The 13,944-nt window shown below is 45.4% G+C and overlaps 1 protein-coding gene and 1 long non-coding RNA gene across 3 annotated transcripts in view; one reads left to right on the forward strand and one right to left on the reverse strand.

The window, feature by feature from the left end:
• The window catches only part of LOC135224402 (uncharacterized), a 34,428-nt gene that overhangs the window by 18,844 nt on the left and 1,640 nt on the right, over positions 1 to 13,944 (forward strand). The window lies entirely within an intron of this gene.
• The window catches only part of LOC135224401 (mitochondrial disaggregase-like), a 143,558-nt gene that overhangs the window by 3,058 nt on the left and 126,556 nt on the right, over positions 1 to 13,944 (reverse strand). The window lies entirely within an intron of this gene.

Here is a 13,944-nt window from a genome sequence, read left to right on the forward strand (position 1 = left end):
TCTGGAACACAGCAAAAATAACCCTGTACAAGCACGAGACCCATCAGTCTTGCAAATAGCTTGGAAGTTATGGAGAAGCCAACACACAGGAGAAAACTGTCCTTTTATAATTCTTGCCTATTTTCTGGATGGTAGATACAGTATCTTGAAATCTGGAAATGTGCAGATCTTAGGTCTAGAAACTAAGCCATCTGCTTCCCTAAATCATTTTCTTGATGACTACACCAATGCTATCCCAAAAGCTGTTGGATGGGTGAATGTGATGATACCATCAGTCTCACATCCATGATATGCAGGGGCACTAAAAGATCCTGCCATCATAAAAGTATGGAAACAAGTTGCCTATCCTGCTAATGGGTTCTCTCCAAAGATGGACCATATGCTGCAGTTTTGTCACAACTGGGCATGCGGATATAGGATAGCCTGCAATCACTTTCTTTCCCTTTCTTAATCTTGAATTATTTAAGATCTAATTATTACCCATCGACAGCAGATCTTGGGAGTTGTCCAGGAATCTTGTAAAGAATTCCTATTTCCAAGAGGTTTCAATTGATTTGATAAAGCCTACAGCCTAAAGATATGTGGCCCATCATTTCCTGGCAGCTATGAAGTAGTACTTGATATTCACTGTCTGAGCCTGTGATTGTCTACTGGCTTGACAACACAGGGGCCTTGATTTGTTATTTTGAAATTGAGGTATTCCAATTCCATCTCATCTGATGCCTGTATGATGGCTTTCAAGTTCTTTACTATTGATTAGTTCCCTTCTCTTCATTATTCTAATGACTTCAAGCATCATTTCATTAATATTGCTGCAGACTTTTTCATCTCCCAGCCAAAAGGGCTCATCTCTTAGTATAGACAGTCTTCAAATACCATTGAAGTTGAATATACCAATTTTGTCCAAGTTGGGTAAGCTAACTGAAAGTTAACCAGTGACTAGTGTCTGTTTCTATGATGGTCTGATGTTTCTGTTACATGGAGAGCATATGTTCAATGTAACAACTGCATGATGTCTCACTAGATTAAAATAAAACTACAGGTGCACAAAGCACTGCTCTGTTAAGTAAACTCTCATCAGTCCAACTGACATCCCTATCCAAAGTGTATGTCAGCCATCCTCATTCCTGTACCTAAATGTGTCTTACAAGGTGAAATAGTACAGAACCTAGCCAATGCCCCAACGCTAACTCCTGACATCATTAAACAAAACCTGTTATTATATAATATGAATTTGCCATATTTCTAAGTAAGGAATCATAACTGCCCCAAATTACTTTAAAATTCTGAAACTTTCTCTACTGCACATTTCCTGATGATGCTAAGCACCAAAACAGAACAACATGTAAGGGAAACTGATACAGGGAATTACACAGTAATTAGAGGGTTTGTATTTTAAAAGAGGGGGTTGTATTTAAAAAGAGGGTTTGTATTTAAAAAGATGTCTTCATATTCAGAAAGATGTTTTGTGCCCTATATGCTAATAGTTTGTTCTCAAACCTCATTAAGGGATTTTGACGAAGGAAAAATCTATTTCTGGGTGATTGGCTCGTGTCGCCCTATGAAACCCACCCTGTTCTTTCTTTACCCACCCTGCAGGACAAGATGTACATCTATTAAGAATGACCGCTAGAGGCGCTGCTCTCCGCTTGGCGTCAGTAGTAGTAGTAGTAGCGGACGCATCACCCTTTAGTATCAGCTCTCTCAGGTGGGGGATTTTATGATGGAAGGTCTAAATGGTAAATGACTCATGGTAGTGATCTCACTCGCCCCTATTTCCATACCGACACTTCTTTTATAGAGTGAGTGAGTCAGTTTAACTAACATTTTCTTGATTTTATTTTTTCTCTGGTAATTTTAGGATTATTTTACCTAGAAATAATGAATTTAAGGATATTTCATAGGGCGACACGAGCCAATCACCCAGAAATAGATTTTTCCTTCGTCAAAATCCCTTTTCTGGGCTCAGCTCGTGTCGGCCTATGAAATAGTACCAGAGAAACAGACAAGATGGAAATAAAAGGACAAAATGAAACAAAATTGTAAAAAGATTGATATATAATATAAGTGAATCAAAAACTCATTACACCATATTAACAAAAAGTACTTAAAATTAGATTATACTAGATAATGGTAGGTCAATTACACCATATTAACATAAAGTACTTAAAATTAGCTTATACTAGAAACTGGTAGCACATAATAGTATAATGGTAATTAGAACAGTATATAATGATTCACTAAATTAATTATTATTTACAAAATATACAAACTCATTGTGTTCTACCCTAGCATAAAAATAAGGGTAGAAACACTGAAGCACATTATATGCATACAAAGTGGGTGCCCCTAGCAAAAAAATAAGGGGCAGTCCACCAATAAGATCCTAGCGGCTAAGGCTAGAGTATCACGAAGAGCATAGCAGTAGGGTGAGGCATGTTGGACGAGGTAGGTAGAAAGGAGACCTGGATCTTATACTACAACTACTGTGCAACATCAAGAGAAACTATGTTTCCCGCTGCTACTGCTGAAAATTTTAAAGATTACAAGGACTTCAGGTAATGACGTTTAAAGACTGTCGGTGATTTCCATCCAGTATACTTTTTAAGATCCTCAAAATTCATATGTTGAAAATAATTAATTGAGGGGGCTACTCCTCTGATATCATGTGCTTTTGGAAATGATTCAGGGTTGGCTTGTTTAATGAAGTAAAGGATCTGTTGCCTGATTCCTTTCACTGATAAGGTGCCACCTTTTTCTCTCATAAAGAGAGGACCTGAGGATCTAGAGGATGTACGAGATAGAAAGGCTCTTAAAGTTGATACTGGGCAAAGAGAAGGATCTTGCGGAAGTGGGATGACTTTCCAAGGGGCCCACCTTGCAAGGGGATCCTCGTTTTTAGCTAAAAAGCTGCGATCCGGAGAAAGTAGAACTTCTCCTGAGGGGAGAAATTCTACATGACCCGCATCTCTGGATAGAGCCGACAGTTCTGAAATTCTGGCTCCTGAAGCCAAGCTTAACAAAAATAACGTCTTTCTAAGTAGCATTATGAATGTGCAAGACGAGTTGTCAGTATCTGAGGCTAGTTTGAGGACATCATTTAAGAACCATGAAACTGAAGTAGGCCTTTGAGAAGGTCTAAGTCTAGCACAGGCTTTGGGAATAGACGTAAAGTAAGATTCTGTTAGGTCTATTTGGAAACCCAACTGAAATATTTTCTTCAAAGCCGATTTATTAGTAGTAATGGTGCTAGCTGCTAAGCCTTTTTCAAACAAGGATCTGAAAAAGGATATAGCTAAGTTAACTGTCATGGTTTTAGTGTTTGATTCTTTCAGGAAGGATGCTAACTTTTTAACAGCTGAGTCATATTGTCTAATAGTTGACTCCCTTTTATCTGATTCCAGAAAGAGGATGTTTTGTGGATCAATGTTAGCATCTTTTTTAGCCGCAAACTTCATGAAGTCCATAAAGTTAGGGCCTGAAGAATTCCTGAGGAAGCGAACACAGTTGCGACAGCTTGGGATTGGGAATCCGTTGAGGTCGGAGACCCAACTCCAGAAGCAGAGGATACCAGTTGCTTTTTGGCCAATCTGGAGCAATCAGAGCTACTAGTCCCTTGAAAGTCCTCAGCTTGCTCAGAACTTTCAAAAGAAGATTCACTGGAGGAAATACATAGATTTTCTTCCATTGATTCCAGTCCAACGACAGAGCGTCCGTGGCATAAGCCAGAGGGTCCAGGTTGGGGGCCACATAGCAAGGGAGCTTGTGGTTCGCTTGTGAGGCGAAGAGATCTACTTGGAGACCTGGGACTCTCTGGCATATCCACTCGAATAACCTGTCGTCTAGGGACCATTCTGACTCCAGAGGGACTGACCGGGACAGTGCGTTCGCTATCACATTTCTTACCCCTGCCAAGTGGGTGGCAGATAGATGCCATTTGTGCTTGTCTGCTAGAGCAAAGATGGCTATCATGACATGATTCACGTGTTTGGATTTGGACCCTCCTCTGTTGATGCAATGTACTACCACTGCACTGTCCAAAACTAGTCTTAGATGAGACTTCTTTGGGGGAAGGAGTCTCTTCAGGGTAAGAAATACTGCCATTGCTTCCAGAACGTTTATGTGGAGCTGGCGGAATTGAATGGACCAAGTCCCCTGAACTTGTTTGAATTGAGAATATCCCCCCCAACCGGACAGGGAGGCATCCATGTGAATGGTTAACACCGGAAGGGGATATTGAAGGGGTACCAATTTGGCAAGATTCTTCACTTTTGTCCATGGACGGAGCTGGTTGCGAAGGATCTGCGGGATCACTGACAACTTGTCCCGAGATTTGGCGTTTGCTCTTGACCGCCAAACTTGATTTATATCTTTCAGTCTTGCTTTCAGAAGGATGTCCGTCACTGAGGCAAACTGAAGAGAACCTAGGATTCTTTCCTGGTTTCTCCTTGAAGCTTGTTTGCTTTTGAGAAATTGCCTCACAGACTTGGCTATTTCTTTCCTTTTGACCACCGGAATTGACAGATTGTGGGAGGATAAATCCCATTGGATTCCTAGCCACTGAAAACGAGACTCCGGAGTGAGTCTGGATTTCGTTTGGTTTATCTGGAACCCCAGATGTTCCAGGAATTGCACTACCTTCTTTGTGGCTTTGAGGCATTCCTCGGCAGTTGGTGCCCAGATTAACCAATCGTCGAGGTACTACGCTACTACCATTATCCCTTGTGTTCTCAATTGTTGAACTACCACTTCTGCTATTTTCGTGAATACCCTGGGGGCTACATTTAGACCGAAGGGCATCACTTTGAAGGAGAAAGTTTGATTTCCTAGTTTGAAGCCTAGGAATGGACGGAAGTGTCTGGCTATAGGGATATGATAGTATGCGTCTGTAAGATTGATAGAGGTGGTGACGGCCCCACGGGGAAGTAAGGTCCGTACCTGCGAGATGGTCAGCATTTTGAACTTGTCGCAACGAATGAAAGAGTTTAGCTTTGACAAGTCTAAGATTACCCTTCTTTTTGTTGAGCCTTTCTTTGGCACGCTGAACAAGCGACCTTGAAATTTTAGATGCTTGACTCTCGCAATAGCTCCTTTCTGAAGGAGTTCCTCCGCATAATCTGTCAACTCCTTTGATGGTATCTGATAGAATGACTTGTTTGGAGGAGGATCTTTGATCCAACTCCAACCCAATCCTTTGGACACGATGCTCTGTGCCCATTTGCTGAACCCCCACCTGTGACGGAAGAGGAACAGCCTCCCACCTACCTGGGGAGCCTCACTGTTGTTGAGCGGGTTGACCTCCGCGCCCTCCTCTGAAGTGCTTGCCTCTTGCAGCTCTTCCTGTACCTCGTTGGCGAAAGTGACCCCTCGCTCTGCTTCCCCTAGAGAACCTGTTGAAGGTTGGGAAGGCTTGACTTTCATACATTGAGTTGAAAGCTGGCGAGACGGTGTATGAGGTCGAGGGCTGGTTCTGAAGAGACAACAGGAGAATGGGTTGTGTTTGCTTAGAAGTCGAAGGGACAGCTTGGACGAAGTGCTGTTGTTGCTGCTGTTTCTGGTATGGTTGGAACCTCCTACCAGTTTTCTTCAATTTCTTACCAGCAGCAGGGGCGCTCTCTTGCTTCCTTTTGGAAGAGATACCCCACCTGGCTCTAAGGCTCTGGTTAAGCCTAGCAGCCTCGTGATGCACCTCATTCACAGAAGCTTCTGGGAAGAGGTCCGCACCCCACATGCTGGAAGCTAGAAGCCTATTAGGCTCGTGCCTAATAGTTGCCTCCTGCAATACATGCTTTCGACAATTCCTTCTAGCCGAAAAGAAGTCGAAGGCATCAGCTTGAACCGACTGGAGCTGGGATTTAATCAGTATTTTAAAAAGTGGTTCAGTAGCATAGGAAAGAGCAGCCATCTCCGTGATGATAAGGGAGTTAAGTGATCTCCCAAATCTCGTACGGGCGTCGAATTCTGCCTGAATAAGGCTATCAGGCAGTCTCGGGAGCTTCTCGCCAAACTGGTCCATCGCACAGTCTGGTTTCAGCTTATCTACTGAGAAAGTGGCAGGCAGGTTCTCCCACAATTCTCCGAAGGACGGAAAGAGCGGAGATGTTGATTCCGCCTCTCTTAATTGTGGCATGGGCTCGTCTAAGGACTGCTTGGAGAGTCGCTTCTACTATCTTAGTTGCGAACGGAAGAGAAGCCTCCTCCTCCGTGGCAAAGATAGTGAAGGGGCTCTTGAATGCCTGGAGTTTGGTATTGGTACAATCCCAATCCTCCAGGCAGTGAACCCATTCCCTCTGTGCGTGATCCCTACTATAAAGCACAGTCTCTCTAGAGATTTTATCTTCCCTATTGAGAGCTGTCACAGTCAGTCTAGCATACCCTATGAAAGGCTGAGTCAGTCCGGGGGGGTAGAACTCGAAGTCTTCAATCCTTCTTGTTCCACACTCCGGAATGGAAATCATGCCATCCTTGAAGGGGGCATAAGCTGCCACCCTCCAAGGGTTATCCATAGAGAAGGCTGGTAGGGATTCATAAGGAGGTAACTGGAGTAGACCAGTACCTGCCACAGGGGAGTTCGCTTGAGGGGCCTGAGTGAGGCCAGCGAAACGGTCATCATGCTCCCTAACACGGTTAGAGAGGTCTTGTATTGATTGACCAGATTGGTTGATGGTACTAGAAAGTTGAGCAAACATTTGCTCAAATCTCGTACCGAGAGAGCCAACCATCTCTCCCACTTGTTGCAACACTCCTGCTGAGAAAGTGGTGGGATCCAAAGAGCTAGGTCCCGCCACCCCAACAGGAGTTACCGGAGTGGATCCGGTAGATGCCGGAGAAGGCACTGGCTCGGCAGGAGCGCGGGCCTTCTCCTTAGAAGCCTTGCTTCTTGAGCTCTTCGAATGAGAAGAGCTAGGCTTAGCCTTCACCGCGTCGGCGTAGGATGTCGTAGACTTCCTAGCCGAAGAAGACGACGACTTCTTGGAAGTCGTCTTATGGAGGGTCTTCTGTTCTCTCTGTCCCTTCACCTTCGGGGGTACAGAGAGAGCGGGTGAACGCGAAGGGATCTCAGATCCCGTGAAGCCTTGAAAAGAGGAAGAAGAAGGAACAGGGGAAGAAGATCCAGGAGCGCTCAAGGGTAGACCTTGAGCGCCCGAAACACCTAGCTCAACCAACAAATCCTCCGCACCTACCGCCATTGGCTCAAGATTAAGATCCAGGTTAGCGACGTCTGGAACAGGCTCCTGCGTCGAAACGGACCCAAACGCCTGCTGCACCTCCTGCTGGATGGAAGCTATGAGTGGGGCTGCTGAGATGGGGTCCACGTACCCCGTCGCCTTGCCTCCGGGGAAGATCTGAATGGCCAGCTTCTTATCTAAAATGTAAGGCTGGCCCTTGGCAGCGTTTTTGACAAAGCCGCCTACCCAAGCTTTCAGGGTTGCTAGGGCGACTTCTTTCACGGCGGCAGCCTGAAAAAGAAGGCGATATGAAGCTTCTAACGGCGGAGATACGGTTTAAAGGAGCTTAAAACTAAGGGTAAATCATTGATAACAGGAAATATGTCCAGGAGTTTACTTACCCCACCCAAAAGCTGACTCACGAGGTCATAGCAGAAGGTGCATGCCTCAGGGTGCCAAACAATCATCCCGTTGTGGGTAGTGGCACACGGGGCGTGGGTCCTGCATTCCTCATGGGCACAGGGGTCATACAATACAGCGTTACAACCTGTATTGGTAGCCTGCAAGTGGAGGGATACATGAGTATCAGAGTACACACTTACAGCCTAACATAGACTCCGCTGCATGCCGGAGTATGTAAGTTAGATTAAAACTAGTGCTCCGCCACAATACATGTGGTTAGATAGGTGGTTGGTTGGGGTCTGCAGCTTATGCCGGAGACAGGAAAAAAGTTTCAACCAGGAGTGGTGAGGAGCCCACGAAACCACGACGGAGATAGTACGTAAAACTATAATTAAACCAATAAATCATCGTATCAGTAAGGGTATATCCTTATAGAATAAGATATGACTCTTTTCGACTACTAGAGGAGTGCCCGGGTAAGGAGCAAGCTCTCCTCCGGTAGCGAAAACCAGGATATAGTAGGCAAGCAATAAAGACCACTAGTAATTCCCACCCCGCCCGCTGGCGGAGCCAGATGGACCTCTAACCGAAGGGGCTCCCGGCTTCAGCGGGGGCTCGGTCCGTTACGGTAGGGGAAGGGTTGGGAATGGGGGAAAGGAGGGAATCCCGGCGTGAACGCGGCGGGCGAGAGAGAGAGGGGGGTGGCCTACCCCCCCTTCCCTACTACTACCCGTCGGGTAACCCGGTACCCGAAACAAGTGGTCACCCTGGCCCCCAGCTGGTACGGAACTCCTCTGGCCCCCTCGGAGGGAGAGGGAGGTAGGCTACGGTGGTTGTCATGACAACCAAGGAGATCCACCAGACCCCTCCCTACCACATGGAAGGGAGGGAAGGGGGAGGGTAAGGTGCCTAATGGGACACGTGATCGTAGAAGGCCTAGGACGCGATAGCAACACAACCACAGAGGGGCCACGTGAACCAAACTGTACCAACACATGGCACAAGGCACCTAGGCTAGCCTAACACCCTAAATAACACTGATAAATAAATAAATACATCGTAAAAAGATAGAAGAGACACTTGAGTAAAAGAGAAAGAAGCCCAGGAGGAGGCGAACTGATCCGAAGAGCAGTCGACTACTCGGAGCCAGCAGTAGCCGATGAAGAGCAAGAGCTGGGATGCTGGGCGAGAAAACACAGTATAGCCCTAAATACCAAACTAAGAGATAAAAGGTAAAATGGATGGGCTGTGTCCTAAATCTAAAATACGATGTAATAAGACGATGAACGTAAAATAGAGCCCATAAGCATAAGATGTCCCAGTATGGAAGACCGGGAAATCTTAACAACACGAGGCGGCTCATGGCCGCCACGAGTCAACCGGGAGACCGTATATGACCTAAAAAACGGAAAATACTGGTCCCTGGAAGGCTGAAATACAAAAATTATTACTTATGAGGCACTTAACTTAGCCGAAGCGATAGCAGCACGTTCCATCGTTGAAAGGATAAATCCCAAGAAGCGAAAACAACACGAGTCAAAAAAGTTACAACTAGCGTTGTCGAGCTAATAATTAAGGATGACCGCTAGAGGCGCTGCTCTCCGCTTGGCGTCAGTAGTAGTAGTAGTAGCGGACGCATCACCCTTTAGTATCAGCTCTCTCAGGTGGGGGATTTTATGATGGAAGGTCTAAATGGTAAATGACTCGTGGTAGTGATCTCACTCGCCCCTATTTCCATACCGACACTTCTTTTATAGAGTGAGCGAGTCAGTTTAACTGACATTTTCTTGATTTTATTTTTTCTCTGGTAATTTTAGGATTATTTTACCTAGAAATAATGAATTTAAGGATATTTCATAGGCCGACACGAGCTGAGCCCAGAAAATCCTATTTTCTCTGAATAACAACTTAGGTCAGAGGAGAAGACAACCATCCCATGAAGCACCTGCAAAATGGCCCCTGAGGAATGAAGAAAAATAAGATCATGTAGGAGACCAGATGATATCCAATGCAGGAACCAGTAAAAGCAAAGGGTTGTACTACGAAGGAGGGAGCTGCTGATTATTCTGTATAGAGTACAGCACTTGCTGAACATATAGAGTCATGAAGACAGGATACCCTGAAAGAACCATTCCTCACAAAAGTGCCAGAACAAACAAATAGAATGGTCAAGACATAGTCTGTGCCGGCCCACCCAACCAATAATACTTGGTCTGCTGTAACAATTAGTCCCCATGAGAAAACATCGAAATGCCTGTTGATAAGATCAGAGAGGTTAGAAATCAAGTGGAGATAGAATGAATTGAGTTGAATATAAAATTTAGGCTAAGGCCAAGCACTGGGACCTGAGGTCATTCAGCGCTGAAATGGAAAATGACAGTAAAAGGTTCGAAAGGTGTAACAGGAGGAAAACCTTGCAGTAGCACTATGAATCAAGTATTAGGAGAGGGTGGAAAGTAAGATGAAGAAAGAGTATATGAAAGGAGGTACAGTGAAAGGAATGAAAGTGGTTGCAGCTAGGGCCGAAGGCACACTGCAAAGAACCTTAAGTAATGCCTACAGTGCACCACAAGAGGTCCACTGATGGAACTACTCCCTTATAGGGAAGTGGAGATAGAGATCAACTGTATCCTCAGACCAGTATACTAGGAGACCCTGTGTTGATCAAGAACCAGAATGATGAAGGGTAGAAGTCTAATCCAATGTAACAGCTTCAATGCTCAACAGGGTCAAGTTAGTCTCCACTAATCAATGTAGCTGTCATAGCCAAGACATCAAAAGTCAAGTTGGTAAAAACTCATGTTCCCAATGATATTTAGATTAGCTGCTAAGGACAAAACTGAAGACCAGTTCCTTGATTGTATTGTAAGGTCCCAATTGGTCGCCAAGACTTTCATGGCATCATCACTTAAAAAAAATCTGTACAGCTTTCAGAGTACTTTCAAGAATACACCTTGTGAGGTCGCGATTGGTCGCCAAGCCCACAGGGCATCCTCACTTCAAAAACAATAATGTGTGACAACCAGAGTACTCTAAAGAATGCACCTTGACTCTGCATCTTACTCACTGCCTTGTTATACTGGTGACCCCAAAGACAACAGACACCACCAGCAGCAGCCTATCCAATGACAATGCTGCAGTAGCAGTAAGCAACTGCCTGCCACCCTTCACAACCCAGAGGCCTGGTTCATCAGAGCAGAGACCATCTTCAGGTCAAAGGAGATCTCCTCCATATCCTGCAAAGCCGATGCCATCCTCGAGTTCCTGCCACACAACATCTTTGAACAAATAATGGCATGGCTCGCTGACCAAAAGACCACCATCACCTACAAAGATAGGTGATGGTGATAGCCGCCCAGAGACTACATTAGGCCTTGTGAGAGAGGTCCTACCCACAAAATTACCCTGCCAAACAGTCACAGCCATCCCAACGCATCAACCATGGACCTCCACAAGTTCCTGAGGATGGCTGACGTTGTCCACATGGTCCCCAAGTTGACCAAGCCTACACAACCACCTGCTGCCACAGCAGCAAGGCGATGCAGAGACGGACAGCGATCCAGAGGGCGCCGCCACCCCCATACACTGCTACTGGAGCTTCAGGTGAAAAAACAAACCCTAAACAGAACAACATCCCAAGGGCATTTGTTTCTACCACTGGAGTTTCAGGAATGAAGCCTGAAAATGCAAAAATGACTGCTGTACTTCAAAAAACATTCGAAAGGGCTGCAGCAGCTAACAAACAAACGTTAAACGTTGGCAGTGGGCAGACCGGTTTCCTTTCAAGAGACATTGCACTTGCTTTCATCTGTCTTTCTTCCAGATACAGGCAAAAACGCTCCATGTGTTTTTCCATAACAGACAAAAGATCAAATACGGAGTTCCTGTTCGACACCGGCACATGGAATTCGTTCGGACCACCCAACCCCCACAAATGCCTCGGTTCAACCCTCCAACACTGTCCAATGCCAGCAGAGCCCTGCTGAAAATATACAGGAAATGGACCGTGAATTTGTCATTCGGTGGGAAGCCATACGACTGGACGTTCATCACAGCAAACATAACAATCACACATATAGGAGCAGACTTCCTAAAAAGCACACATGATGGTGGACATAGCGAAACAGCAGCTGATCATGCAAACCGCCCCCATAGCCCCAGTCACTCTGACTCAAGCACCAGAGATAAGTTGCCTCCTACAGAAGTTCCCAGAGGTATTTAAGGACTACCTGCAACACAACCTAACCAAACCCACAGCGCTATACGTAAAGTCTTTGAAGGCCTCCCAGTGCACACCCATTGCAGATTATTGGCCCCAAAAGTACTCACCCAGGACATGGAACAAACAGGAATATGCCAAAAAGCCTCCAGCCCCTGGGCATCTCCCTTTCACATGGTACCAAAACCTGACGGCACTTGGTGATCCTGCGTCGACTATTAGACTGTCAGCTACCCACTGCCGATATAACAAACAAACCAGATGAAGGGTACTAAAATATTTATGAAGATCGACGTACTGAAGGGATACTTCCAAATCCCGGTCACATAGGAGGACACAGAAAAAACGGCCATTATCTCCTTTGACACCTACACCTTCAACTACAGCTGCTTTGGCCTTCAGAACTCTGGTACGACCTTCCAAAATCTAATGAATGAAATCCTGGGCAACTTACCTTTCTGCATTATCTACGTTGATGACATACTTATAGTAAGCCACAACATCAACAAACACATGAGAGACATCAGGTGGGTCCTAAAAATACATACTCACAGAAAATGGACGCATTAAGCCCCTTCCGACAAAGTCCAAGCAATCACCGACTTCTTAAAGCCAACAACAATCCAAACAGTCCAAAAACACAAGAATGATTAACTATTACCACTGTTTCATACCCAACCTTGCTGAAATCATGGCTCCAACATATGATTGTAAAAAATTATGTTAATATGAAAAACTATTAAAATAAAGCCTTCATCCTAGGCAAAAAAGAAATCATCTCTGCTGACACACTATCTTTTCCTTTACCCCATAGGTCCCTCACCCTAACGATGGATGCAAGTAACACAGTGATGGGTGCAGTATTCAAACAAGACACAGATGATGGTTTTCGCCCATTGGCCTTCTTCAGCAAGGGAGTTATCACTAGCAGAACTAAAGTACTCCACACTCAACAGAGAGTTACTGGCAGTCCACAGAGCTATCCGCCATTTCTGACACATGCTAGGATGACAAACTGTAGTGCAAATGGACCACCAACCGTTGATACATGCCTTCACCAAGAGTGGAGACAGTTAGCAAGACAGCAATGTCACCTATCGTTGATAGCTGAACTCTCCTGCACCATCAGATACTTACAAGACAATAATGTGGCACACGCCCTTTCCCAAAACTCTATTTACACCGTTCACATTGGGATATCACATACTGAAATAGCATTGTTCAGATGGATGATGTGGCCCTACAGCAACTATTGAGGGAGAACTCTGCCCTTACCTATCAATTAATGACGGGGAGACAACCATCATCGCCCACAAGATGAAAACCGGATGCCCTCACCCCATAACTACAGTTAGCATTGAGAAGGAAAGCCTTCAACCTTCCCCACAACCTTTGACTCCTATTGGGCAGATTAACCGTCCAAATCCTGTCCACCTTCACTCCCCTGGTGGGGAATGATGTCGGACTTAAAGAAGTGGGTAAGAGAATGCTTCCCATGCAGACATAAAAATAATGAGGTATAGAGAATTGGGATAAGAGAGCTCCTAGGGGTACATGATCATCGCCCGGAATGCCAGACAGCCACAAGCAAAACCAGTAGGGCAGCAGAGTTTTGTGAAAGCACTAATAAGCTGGGTCAGCAGGCATGGAGTACCGTCATATGGGGCTCCCTCACCGCCAGCCTTGGGACAAAACTTATTCACACAACAGCATACAACCCAGAAGCGAACGGCATGGTGGAGCGGCTGCACCATTCCCTCAAATCAGTACTCCCAACCAGAAAAAGGAATTACCGTAGATCTTGTTGGGACTAAGAACAGCCCTGCGTGCAGCATTCAACTCACTGCTGGCAGACACTCTCTAAGGACAAGCATTGGGGTCACTGGCACAGACGTTTTCCAAAACCTGCCAGAGCCCATGACTTCCAGACGTCTGTAGAGCATTGTTAACACCATACTGGCAAAGACAACGTAAGATGTAGGAAGGAAAGAATATGTCCCTGAAGACCTCAAAAGAGCAAAATATGTGTTCATAAAAATAGATGCATATGAAAGCCCCTACTCTCCAGCCTGGGACTACACTGCATACTGCAACGGAAAGAAAAAAATGTACCAGTTAACTGAGGATGAAAGGATCACCTGGGTCTCCTCCGAC

The sequence above is a fragment of the Macrobrachium nipponense genome, chromosome 12, assembly GCF_015104395.2.
Source record: "Macrobrachium nipponense isolate FS-2020 chromosome 12, ASM1510439v2, whole genome shotgun sequence".
Classification (NCBI taxonomy): Eukaryota; Metazoa; Arthropoda; class Malacostraca; order Decapoda; family Palaemonidae; genus Macrobrachium; species Macrobrachium nipponense.